The 9757-nt window shown below is 43.7% G+C and overlaps 1 long non-coding RNA gene across 1 annotated transcript; it reads left to right on the top strand.

The window, feature by feature from the left end:
• LOC121829634 (uncharacterized) lies at positions 1-2033 on the top strand. Its single transcript, XR_006072678.2, has 2 exons — positions 1-926; positions 1826-2033. It is a non-coding gene; the product is annotated as an uncharacterized LOC121829634 (long non-coding RNA).
• The last annotated feature ends 7724 nt before the right edge of the window (positions 2034-9757 follow it).

Here is a 9757-nt window from a genome sequence, read left to right as displayed (position 1 = left end):
AGAAGAATCAGCCTTCTCTTAAAGGTGTTGCCCATCACCTAAAAACATGGTCCTTTGCGGCACTATTGCTTCTCAATCTGGTCAGCCAGTGGAGAGCCCCTACAACAAGACATAGGGCACACAGTTCCCTGGCCTCTAAGACTAAGCTTAAGGCACTGAGGCTCAAAGAATGTCACCAGAAAACAATCCTAACTCCGCTCTGTCCCTCCCTCACCCCCAGCCTGCATCTGACCTGTTTTGAAGGTTTTCTAGGGTCAACCCTCGTTGTATATAAACAAAGAAAGGACAACAGAAGAGAAGTTGACGGTAACGAAAGTAGGCCGTGCTTGGTGGCACATGCCTGCAACATTAGCACTTGGTGTCAGAAACAGGACGATGGAGTTCAAGGCCATCCTGCAATATATAGCAAGTTCAAAGACAACTTTGTCAGAATGAGACACTGAGTCAAAGACAAACAAAGCAAAACAAACACCCACCAAACGTATGTGAAGACAGACTACGGGAAGTGGACCGGCCTGGGCCTGGGCCCTTAGCAGAGCAGCTGTGGCTTTCCACTAAGTACGTTCCCCCACCCATCCAGCTCCTTCCATGGACATCTGATTTTGTTGGGCGCCATCTCTACCCTGATTCCATTGGGAAAGTGCCAGGCTTGAGCAGCCTGGGGGACTGGCATCAGCAAACTCCTGCCGCCAAGAGCCAGGAAATGGTGTGCCTTCAGTCTAAGAGTTGACTTTTACAGCTCACCCAGCCATCACCTCCCTTCAACAGGAGGAGATCGCATTTGCCGGACAGAGCAGCTGGAGGTACGGCCTGCCTGTGACTGTGTAAGTGATGGGATGGCGCTGTTTCCACTAAGAAGGCCAGGAAAGATGAAGGTGATGAGAGTCTGGATGAAGGCTTGGTGAACCAACAGGAACCTGCTTCAGGTAGGTTGGAGAGGAAATGGAAACAGAGGTGAAAAAACAAGGAGGACGAGAAATGGCAGAACACGCCTGTAATCATAGCGAGTGAGAGGTACAGGCAGGAGAATCAGAAGTTCAAAGCCAGCCTGAGCTAAATAATCAGTTTGAGGCCAGCCTGGACTATTTGAGACCTTGTCTGAAAAAACAAGTCTAGAGGTGAGAATAGTAGATGATCTTCCTTTCTGTGGTGGTGATAGTGGTACTGAGACTAGATCTAGACCAGTGGATCTCAACCTTCCTAATGCTGTGGCCCTTTAATACATGTCATCATGTTGTAGTGACATCAACCGTAAAGTTATTTTTGTTGCTACTCCATAACTGTAATTGTGCTACTGTTATGAATTGTAATGTAAATATCTGTGTTTTCCTATGGTTTTGGGGGACCACTGTAAAAGGGCCGTTTGACCCAAGGGGGTCAAGACCCATTGGTTGAGAACCACTTCGCTCCTGCTTAGCAAAGCTCCTGTTCAGCAGCTACGCTGTACCTCATTGACCCAGGACCCCTTTAAAGATCCGGAGTGGGGCTGGAGAGGTGGCTCAGAGGTTAAGAACACTGGCTGTTCTTCCAGAGGTCCTGTGTTCAATTCCCAGCACCCACATGGTGGCTCACAACCATCTGTAATGAGATCTGGCTTCCTCTTCTGGCTTACAGGGATACATGCAAACACAACACTGTATACATGATAAATAAATAAATCTTAAAAAATAAATAAAATAAAGATCTGGAGTGGCTGGATGAGGTAGGTCAGTGATAGGGCACTTGTCAGTATACCAGGCCCTGAGTTCCATATAACTCACAGATTTGAAATGGCATTTATTTTCTTATTTTACTTATTTATTAATCTATTTATTTTTGATACAAGGTCTCACACTGAAGCCCAAGCTGATTTCAAATTCTCAGTCATCCTGCTACAGCCTCCAGGATGCTGGGCCAGGCATCTCTATCAAATTGACACCAAAGTCTCCAGATGGCAAAACTAGGCTCCATCATCAACTCCCTCACCCCATTCATACTGACTTTCAGCCGGAAAAGAGTGGACTCTGTTTCTCAATTAAAACCAGTGTACTGGCTTTGGAGTGTTACTCAGTGGTGGGGAGACTGCCTAGCACGCATGAGGCCCTGAGTTCCATCTTCAACAGGGGATTTTGGAAGACAAAGTTCTGGAAATTTGTTCTACTAGTATCAGCCATGCTCAGAAGAATCTTTACACACCCTGGGTGAACCCAGGATTAGGCAGAGCAAGGAGAGCATCCTGGCAGAGGTGGGCTTTTCGAAGAGACTAGAGAAGGCTGGGGATTTATCCCAGGGGTAGAGTTCTGCCTAGTCTGTGAGGCCCAAAGTCCAACCCAACAAAGAAAAGGAAGGTTCTTTTATTTTCTTCTATCATCAGCTTGATACAGTATACATTCTTATCCTAATAGTGAAATGTTTCACTAATGCTTGCCCAGTGATTGAGCAAAACCAAAACTTATTATAAGCCACAGTCATCCTCGGGTCCCCCCTGCTAGGTAGCCTCCCTGGTTCTGTGGGTTGCAGTCTGATTGTCCTTTGCTTTATATCTAGTATCCACTTATAAGTGAGTATATACCATGTTTGTCCTTCTGGGTTTGGGTTACCTCACTCAGGATGATATTTTCTAGTTCTATCCATTTGCCTGCAAATTTCATGCTGTCATTGTTTTTCTCTGCTGAGTAGTACTCCATTGTGTATATGTACCACATTTTCTTAAATCCATTCTTCAGTTGACGGGCATCTAGGTTGTTTCCAGGTTCTGGCTATTACAAATAATGCTGCTATGAACATAGTTAAGCATGTGTCCTTGTGGTATGATTGAGCATTCCTTGGGTGTATGCTCAAGAGTGGTATGGCTGGTATGTGGTATGTCCTTAAAAGGACAAAAGAAACTCAGTTCCCCAACCCACCCCCACCGGCTTCCCTGCGCTCTGTAGTTGTTTTTGTTTTGAGATGGGTCTCAGATAGCCCAGACGAGCTTCAAACCTTGCTATGTAGCTGAGGATAACCTTGAACTGCTGGTCTTTCTGCTTCCCCATCCTGAGTGCTGAGATTAGAAGGGTGAGTCAACATGCGTGTATATCTTTTTATTGAGATATAAGTAATATATTGTAAATTCACCTCTCTAAATACATATACAACCCAATGGCTCAGAGGATAAGGACATTTGCTACCAAGACTTACAACCTGAGTTTGACCCCTGGGACCCACAAGGTTGAAGGAGAGAGCCAACTCTTAGAAGTTGTCCTCCGGCCTCCACGTGTACAGTGTGACACACATATACAGGCAGGCACACATACACATAAAATTAAATATGTAATAAAAATTTTAAGCCAATGGTTTTCAGCATATTCACAACACTCTTAAAAACAAGTCCATCTTTGGCTGGAGAGATGGCTCAACGTTTAAGAGCACTGGCTGCTCTTCAAGAGGACCTGGTTTCAATTCCCAGCACTCACATGGAAACTCACAACTGTCTAACTCCAGTTCTAGGGGATCTAGCACCCTCACACAGACTTACATGCAGGCAAACATCAATGCACATAAAATATAAATAAATAAATCATTTTAAAAAATAGGCAGGAGGTGGTGGTGCATGCCTTTAATTCTAGCACTCAGGAGGCAGAAACAGGCCGATCTCTGAGTTTGAGGCCAGCCTGGTCTACAGAGCGAGCTCCAGGACAACCAGGACTACACAGAGAAGCCCTGTCTCAAAAAACTGAAAGTAAATATATTAATTAAAATGAGATGAGGCCAGGTGTGGTAGTGCATATCTTTAACCTCAGCACCGAGGAGGCAAGCCTGGTGTTCTGGGCTAGCCAGGACTCCACAGTAAAACTCTATCTCAAAAATAATAAGCAAATAAAATAAAATGAAATGAAATGAAAATGGGTTAGCAGGTAAAGTGTTTGCTATGAAAGCCTGATGACCTGACCTCAGCTCTGCAGCTGTTCCAGAATTTACTAGACTCATTCCTGCTTTTTCTCAGCCTTTCCCCAAGTCTTTGGCCAGTCTATTTGATTTATTGTTTAGTTTTCCTTTTTTATATGGGATCTAGCCAGTGAGTAAGGGGTCTTTCTGCTCAGTAGATCAGGCTGGCTTTGAACTCACAGAGATTGGCCCACCTCTGTCTCCCAAATGCCAGAATTAAGTGTGTGCCACCACAATTGGCAATATATATTTATTTTTAATTAAAGAAGTTGAAGAGTAATTGAAGATGCCTGACGTCAGCCTTTGACCTCCACATGGCACACACATATTCTCACATACACACATACAAATATGTACATATACATACAAACACACCACATACAGAGAGAGACATACACACACACTATACACACACATTCACACTACACTCACACACACATATACATACACCAGAAACATACACACATACATACATACATACACACATACACAAACATACACACATACAAATATACACACAGACATACATATATACCACACACAGAGACATGCACACACACACATACATACATACACACATACACAAACACACACATACAAATATACACACATACATATACACCACACACAGAGACATACACACACACAGAGACATACACACATAGAAACACACATATATATACACACACACACACACACCATACACACACACAGAAATGGAGATTTATAAGCCAGGAAGACAACTCAGTCAGTAAATTGCTTCCCTTGCAAGCACAAGAATGTTAAGTTTAATTTCCGGGAGCCATGTTTAAAAAAAAAAAAAAAGCTTGGGAAGGCAGAGCCCAGAAGGGCCTTGGGACTCACTGGCCCCAGTTACAGCCTACTTGGCAAGTTCCAGGCCAGTGAGAGACCCTAAAGGAAGAAGAGAGAGAGAAAGAGAGAGAGAGGTGGGCAGTGTCTAACTAAGGAAAGACATCCAATATTGTCTTTGAACCACACACGCACTCACACACAATGAAGAGACACAAAACAAGGAGGAGGCTGAGGGTTCTACCAGGCCCTCAGGAGGCTGGGCAGAAGATTGCCGTGAAAGTTGGAGGCCAGCCTAGGCCATGTAATGAGATCCTATCTAAAGAAAGAAAGCTAAGTTGAGCATGTTGGTACACGCCTTTAATTCCAGCACTCGAGGGGCAGAGGTAGGAGAATCTCTGTGAGTTTGAGACCAACCTAGCCTATGTACAACCTCCAGAATAGCCAGGACTACATAGAGACCCTGTCTCAAAACCAACAACAACAACAAAAACAAACAACAAAAAACCCCAACCAAACCAAAAAAAAAAATTACAAAAAAAAATATAAGTATAAGGCTTTGTGTGTGTATGTGTGGCTTTGGTTTTGAGGGTTTTTCTTTGTTTTGTTTTTTGTTTCTGGTTTTTCCAGACAGGATTTCTCTGTGTAACATCTCTGGCAGACCTGGAACTCACTCTGTAGATCAGGCTGTTCTTGAACTCACAGAGCTCTGCCTGTCTCTGCCTCCCGAGTGCTGGGTGGCTCCCTGCACCATTGCCCGGCGGCAGTGTAAGGTTTTTATACCTAACTTCTTTAACTCAGCCTTTCTCTTTCTCCTTCTTTCTTTGTCTTCTTCCTCCCTGCTCCCTCCAGACAAAATCCACCAGCTTCCAACTAATCATTATGCAGCAGAGTTCGTCCTGCCTCAGCCTCCCAGGTGCTGAGGCTGCAAACAGGAGTCATTAAGCCTGGTGAGACTTAATGTGTTTTCAAGTCCATCTCTGCACTGTGTGTTCATTCCCCCTTTCCTTTTATGACTAATATTCCATTGCAAACTACACCACATTTTGTTTTCCATTGATGAACAATGGCTTTCCCTTTAGGACTATATAAAATGTTGCCATGAACATTCATGTACATACTTTTTGCTTTTGGGTTTTTTGTTTTTATTTGTTTTGTTTTGTTTTGTTTTTTCAAGATAGGGTTTCTCTGTGTAGCCTTGGCTATCCTGGATCTTGCTCTGTAGACTAGACTGGAACCGAACTCAGAGATCTGCCTGCCCAAGTGTGGTGTTAAAGGCGTGCGCCACTACCGCCTGACTTGCTTTTTTTTTTTTTTAAACTTGGCACACAAAAAAAGTTTAAGTATCACAAAGTGTAGCAGTTGGCTAAATATATTATAAACAAAATCAGCCATAATACAGCATAACCTTTATTTTAATATGTGTGTCTCAGTGGAGGGTTGTGCACTTGAGTGCAGTGCCCCTGGAGACCAACAAAAGGTATCAGATCTCCCTGGAACTAGAATTACATGCCGTTGTGAGCTGCCTGTGTCCAGGATTGGGAATCAGACCTGGTTCTCCTGTAAACACAGTCCACACTCTTAAACCACTGAAGCGCATCTCTGCTCCTCCCCGTGGATGGTTCTTACAGGGATATATATACATACCTTCAGTTCTCTTGAGTGTGTACCCAAGAGTAGAACTGCTGGGCTGTGTGAAAACTCTCTACTTAGCAGTCACCAGAGATGCATGCCACTTCTCGTTCCCAAGAGCTGTGCATGAGGATTCTGAGTTCAACAGCCTTTTTCCCTATAAAGTGGCAACTCATTATGGTTTAAATTTGCATTTGTTTAGTGACTAATGGTGTTGAGCATCTTTTCAATGTTTGTTGGCTTTTTTGTTTTTCAGATCCAGTCTCATGTAGTCCAGGCTGGCCTCCTTGAACTCCTGATTCTCCTGCTGTTGCTGCCTACAAATGCTGTGATTACAGGACTTACTATTGCAAGTATTGTACCGCCACACTTGATTTCTTACTGGCTTTTTACATTTTATATTTCTCCTTTGAAGAAATCTCTGGGCCGGGTAGAGGTGGTGGCGGCGGCGGCGGCGGCGGCGGCGGCGGCGGCGGCAGCAGCAGCAGCAGCAGCAGCGCACGCGTTTAATCCCAGTACTCAGGAGGCAGAGACAGGCGGATTTCTGTGGGTTCGAGGCCAGCCTGGGCTACCAAGTGAGTCCCAGGAAAGGCGCAAAGCTACACAGAGAAACCCTGTCTCAAAAAACAAACAAACAAACAAAAAAAAAACAGAAAAGAAAAATAAAGAAAAGGAAATGTATCTTATTGTTGAATTGTGAAAGTTGTTCACATATTCAGATATCTAGGCTCCTGCCTCAGTCTCCCGAGTGCTGAGAATATACATATGCTACTGTACCCATAGGGGCTCACTTTGTAGCCCAGGCTAGCCTTGAACTCAGGTCAATTTTCCTGCCTCTGTCCCCCAAGAGGTGGGATTATAAACATATGCACCATGCCATCCAACTACACACATCCTCTTATTTATTTCCATACTGAGTCTCATTAGACATTAGACCAGGCTAGCCTCTAATTCCCTGGCCTTGAACTCATGACCCTTCTGTCTCTACTTCATGACTGCTAGAATTACAAGCGTACTAGAATTTGGCTTTTTTTTTTTTTTTTTTTTTCCTTTCTTGAGACAGGTATGTATCTCCAACTGGCCTGGAACTCACTATCTACACTAGGCTGGTCTAAAACCCAGAGATCTACCTCCCTTTTCCTCCTAAGCTCTGGTATCAGAGGTATGATGAGCCACCACACCTGTCCCTTGTCTAGCTTTTTTTGTAACAGAGTCTTGCTGTGTAGTTTGAGCGAGTCTTAAACTGATGGCCATCTTCCTGCCTCCCCCTTGGGGGCAGGATGATTTCAGTGTGAGCTGTCACCCCAGCCAGTGCCTGGGCCGTTGCCCCGAGCAGGCCATGTTCTGAAGCGGGCAGGTACTCCTTACGGTGTCATCGGACCTCTCCACGTCCCCTTCTCTTCCTGAAAAGTGGACACAGAGTCGGGGACTGGGGCAGCTTGGGTTAGAACTCCTGGCAAGAATCCTTTCCCCAGCCACTGTGGCAGGTCTGTGATCTCAGTCACCCTGGAGGCTGTGCAGGAGGATTAGGAATTCAAGGCCAGCTGGGCAACTTAGTTTCTTTCTCCAACTAAAAGTTAATTACTAAATAATAATAGTAACAACAACAACAACAACTTAGTTTCTTTCTCCAACTAAAAGTAAATTACTAAATAATAATAGTAACTTAGTTTCTTTCTCCAACTAAAAGTAAATTACTAAATAATAATAGTAACTTAGTTTCTTTCTCCAACTAAAAATAAATTACTAAATAATAATAGTAACTTAGTTTCTTTCTCCAACTAAAAGTAAATTACTAAATAATAATAGTAACTTAGTTTCTTTCTCCAACTAAAAGTTAATTACTAAATAATAATAGTAACTTAGTTTCTTTCTCAAACTAAAAGTTAATTATTTTATATAAGTAATATATATAAAATAAAAGTAAATATAATAACAATAACAACAACAACAATAATAATAAATAGCAACAACAACAATAAAGAGCAGTTGCCTAACATGTGTGAAGCTTTGTGTTTAATTCCAGGATCTTCCCATGGACATAAAAATGCTTCTTTTTCTGTGAAGGGGGACACTCCTATAATCCCCACACTTTTGAGACTGAGCAGAAGCACCAAGAGGTCAAGGTCAGCAGGATCTTTACAAGGAGTTCCTGTCTCAAACAAATAAAAAACAACAACAAAAGAGCAGAGAGGTTAACCTCCAACTCAGAGGTTAAGAGCATTGGCTATTCTTCCAGAGGACCCAGGTTCGAGTCTCAGAACCTACATGACTGCTCAAAACGGCCTGTAACTGGGGTTCTAATGGTCCTGATGCCCTCTTCTGGCCTTCTTGGGCATTAAGCATGCATGCGGTGCACAAACATACACACAAAATAACAAAATATTTTATAAAAAGTGCTTCTTTCACAAGGCTGGTATCTGTTTCTTGAGTTTTTGTTTTGTTTTGTTTTGCCATTTCTGTTTTGGAGAGGCTTTGAGAATGGAGGAAAGATACTATGCTTGTGGTTGAAGACACAGAAAATATGAAAATATGGAAACAGGTCAGGGGAGAGAGTGGGCACTGTGCTGGTCCTGGGACAGTCATCATGGAGGGAGTAGGTCTTGGGACTGGAAGCCATCGCAGGGGTAAGAGAGGCAGTGAGAAACTCCTTGCACAATGGGATGACCACCTGAGTTCTGACAGCTGAAAAGAGCCCTGGCTCCTTCTGTCTCGGCACCCCTCACATAGGGTCAGTTGGTGGATCTAGAGTTGGTAACCCACCTTAGAGAAAGCTACAGAGGCCTGAAGTTCCAGAGCATCTCCATAATCAGACCTGGAAGCCTTGGGATTGGATACTGACTGGTTAGAGGCCTGGCTACTGTGTTGTATCAGTAAGCCTCGGCAAAGGGTGGGACCGAAAGGAAGTACTGGGGGATCATGAAGGTGATCACTGTTTTTTGCTGTTGTTAAGTTGTCCAGAAGTTGTTTGAGCTTCCCCACATGGACGTTAAGGAACAACTATTCACTCCAAAGAGTACCAATGACAGACCAACCCAAGAGACAATTCCACCCACGACTTGCTTAATGAACCAATGAGTTGATTACTTACAGGAGTATGGGTGAGTGATTACTTTACAGAAGCATGAATAACTCAAAGCCAGCTGCATAATCCAAAAGTCCACCCTAGCATGGATGAAGACACAGGAAAGCTGTGTCTCCAGAGCTTCCTACACATCTTAGAAGCTCAGAGATTGTACTGTTCTTAGCCACTGTTATTGCTTTTATAACCTGGAAGTATGCTTTTGAAAATCTTGTAATGGCCGGGCAGTGGGGGTGCACACCTTTAATCCCAGCACTTGGGAGACAGAGCCAGGTGGATCTCTGTGAGTTCGATGCTAGTCTGGTCTACACAGTGAGTTCCAGGACA

Source organism: Peromyscus maniculatus, chromosome 5, assembly GCF_049852395.1.
Source record: "Peromyscus maniculatus bairdii isolate BWxNUB_F1_BW_parent chromosome 5, HU_Pman_BW_mat_3.1, whole genome shotgun sequence".
NCBI lineage: Eukaryota > Metazoa > Chordata > Mammalia > Rodentia > Cricetidae > Peromyscus > Peromyscus maniculatus.
Note: the sequence above shows the minus strand (reverse complement) of the source record. Positions and strands in the feature narration are given on the sequence as shown.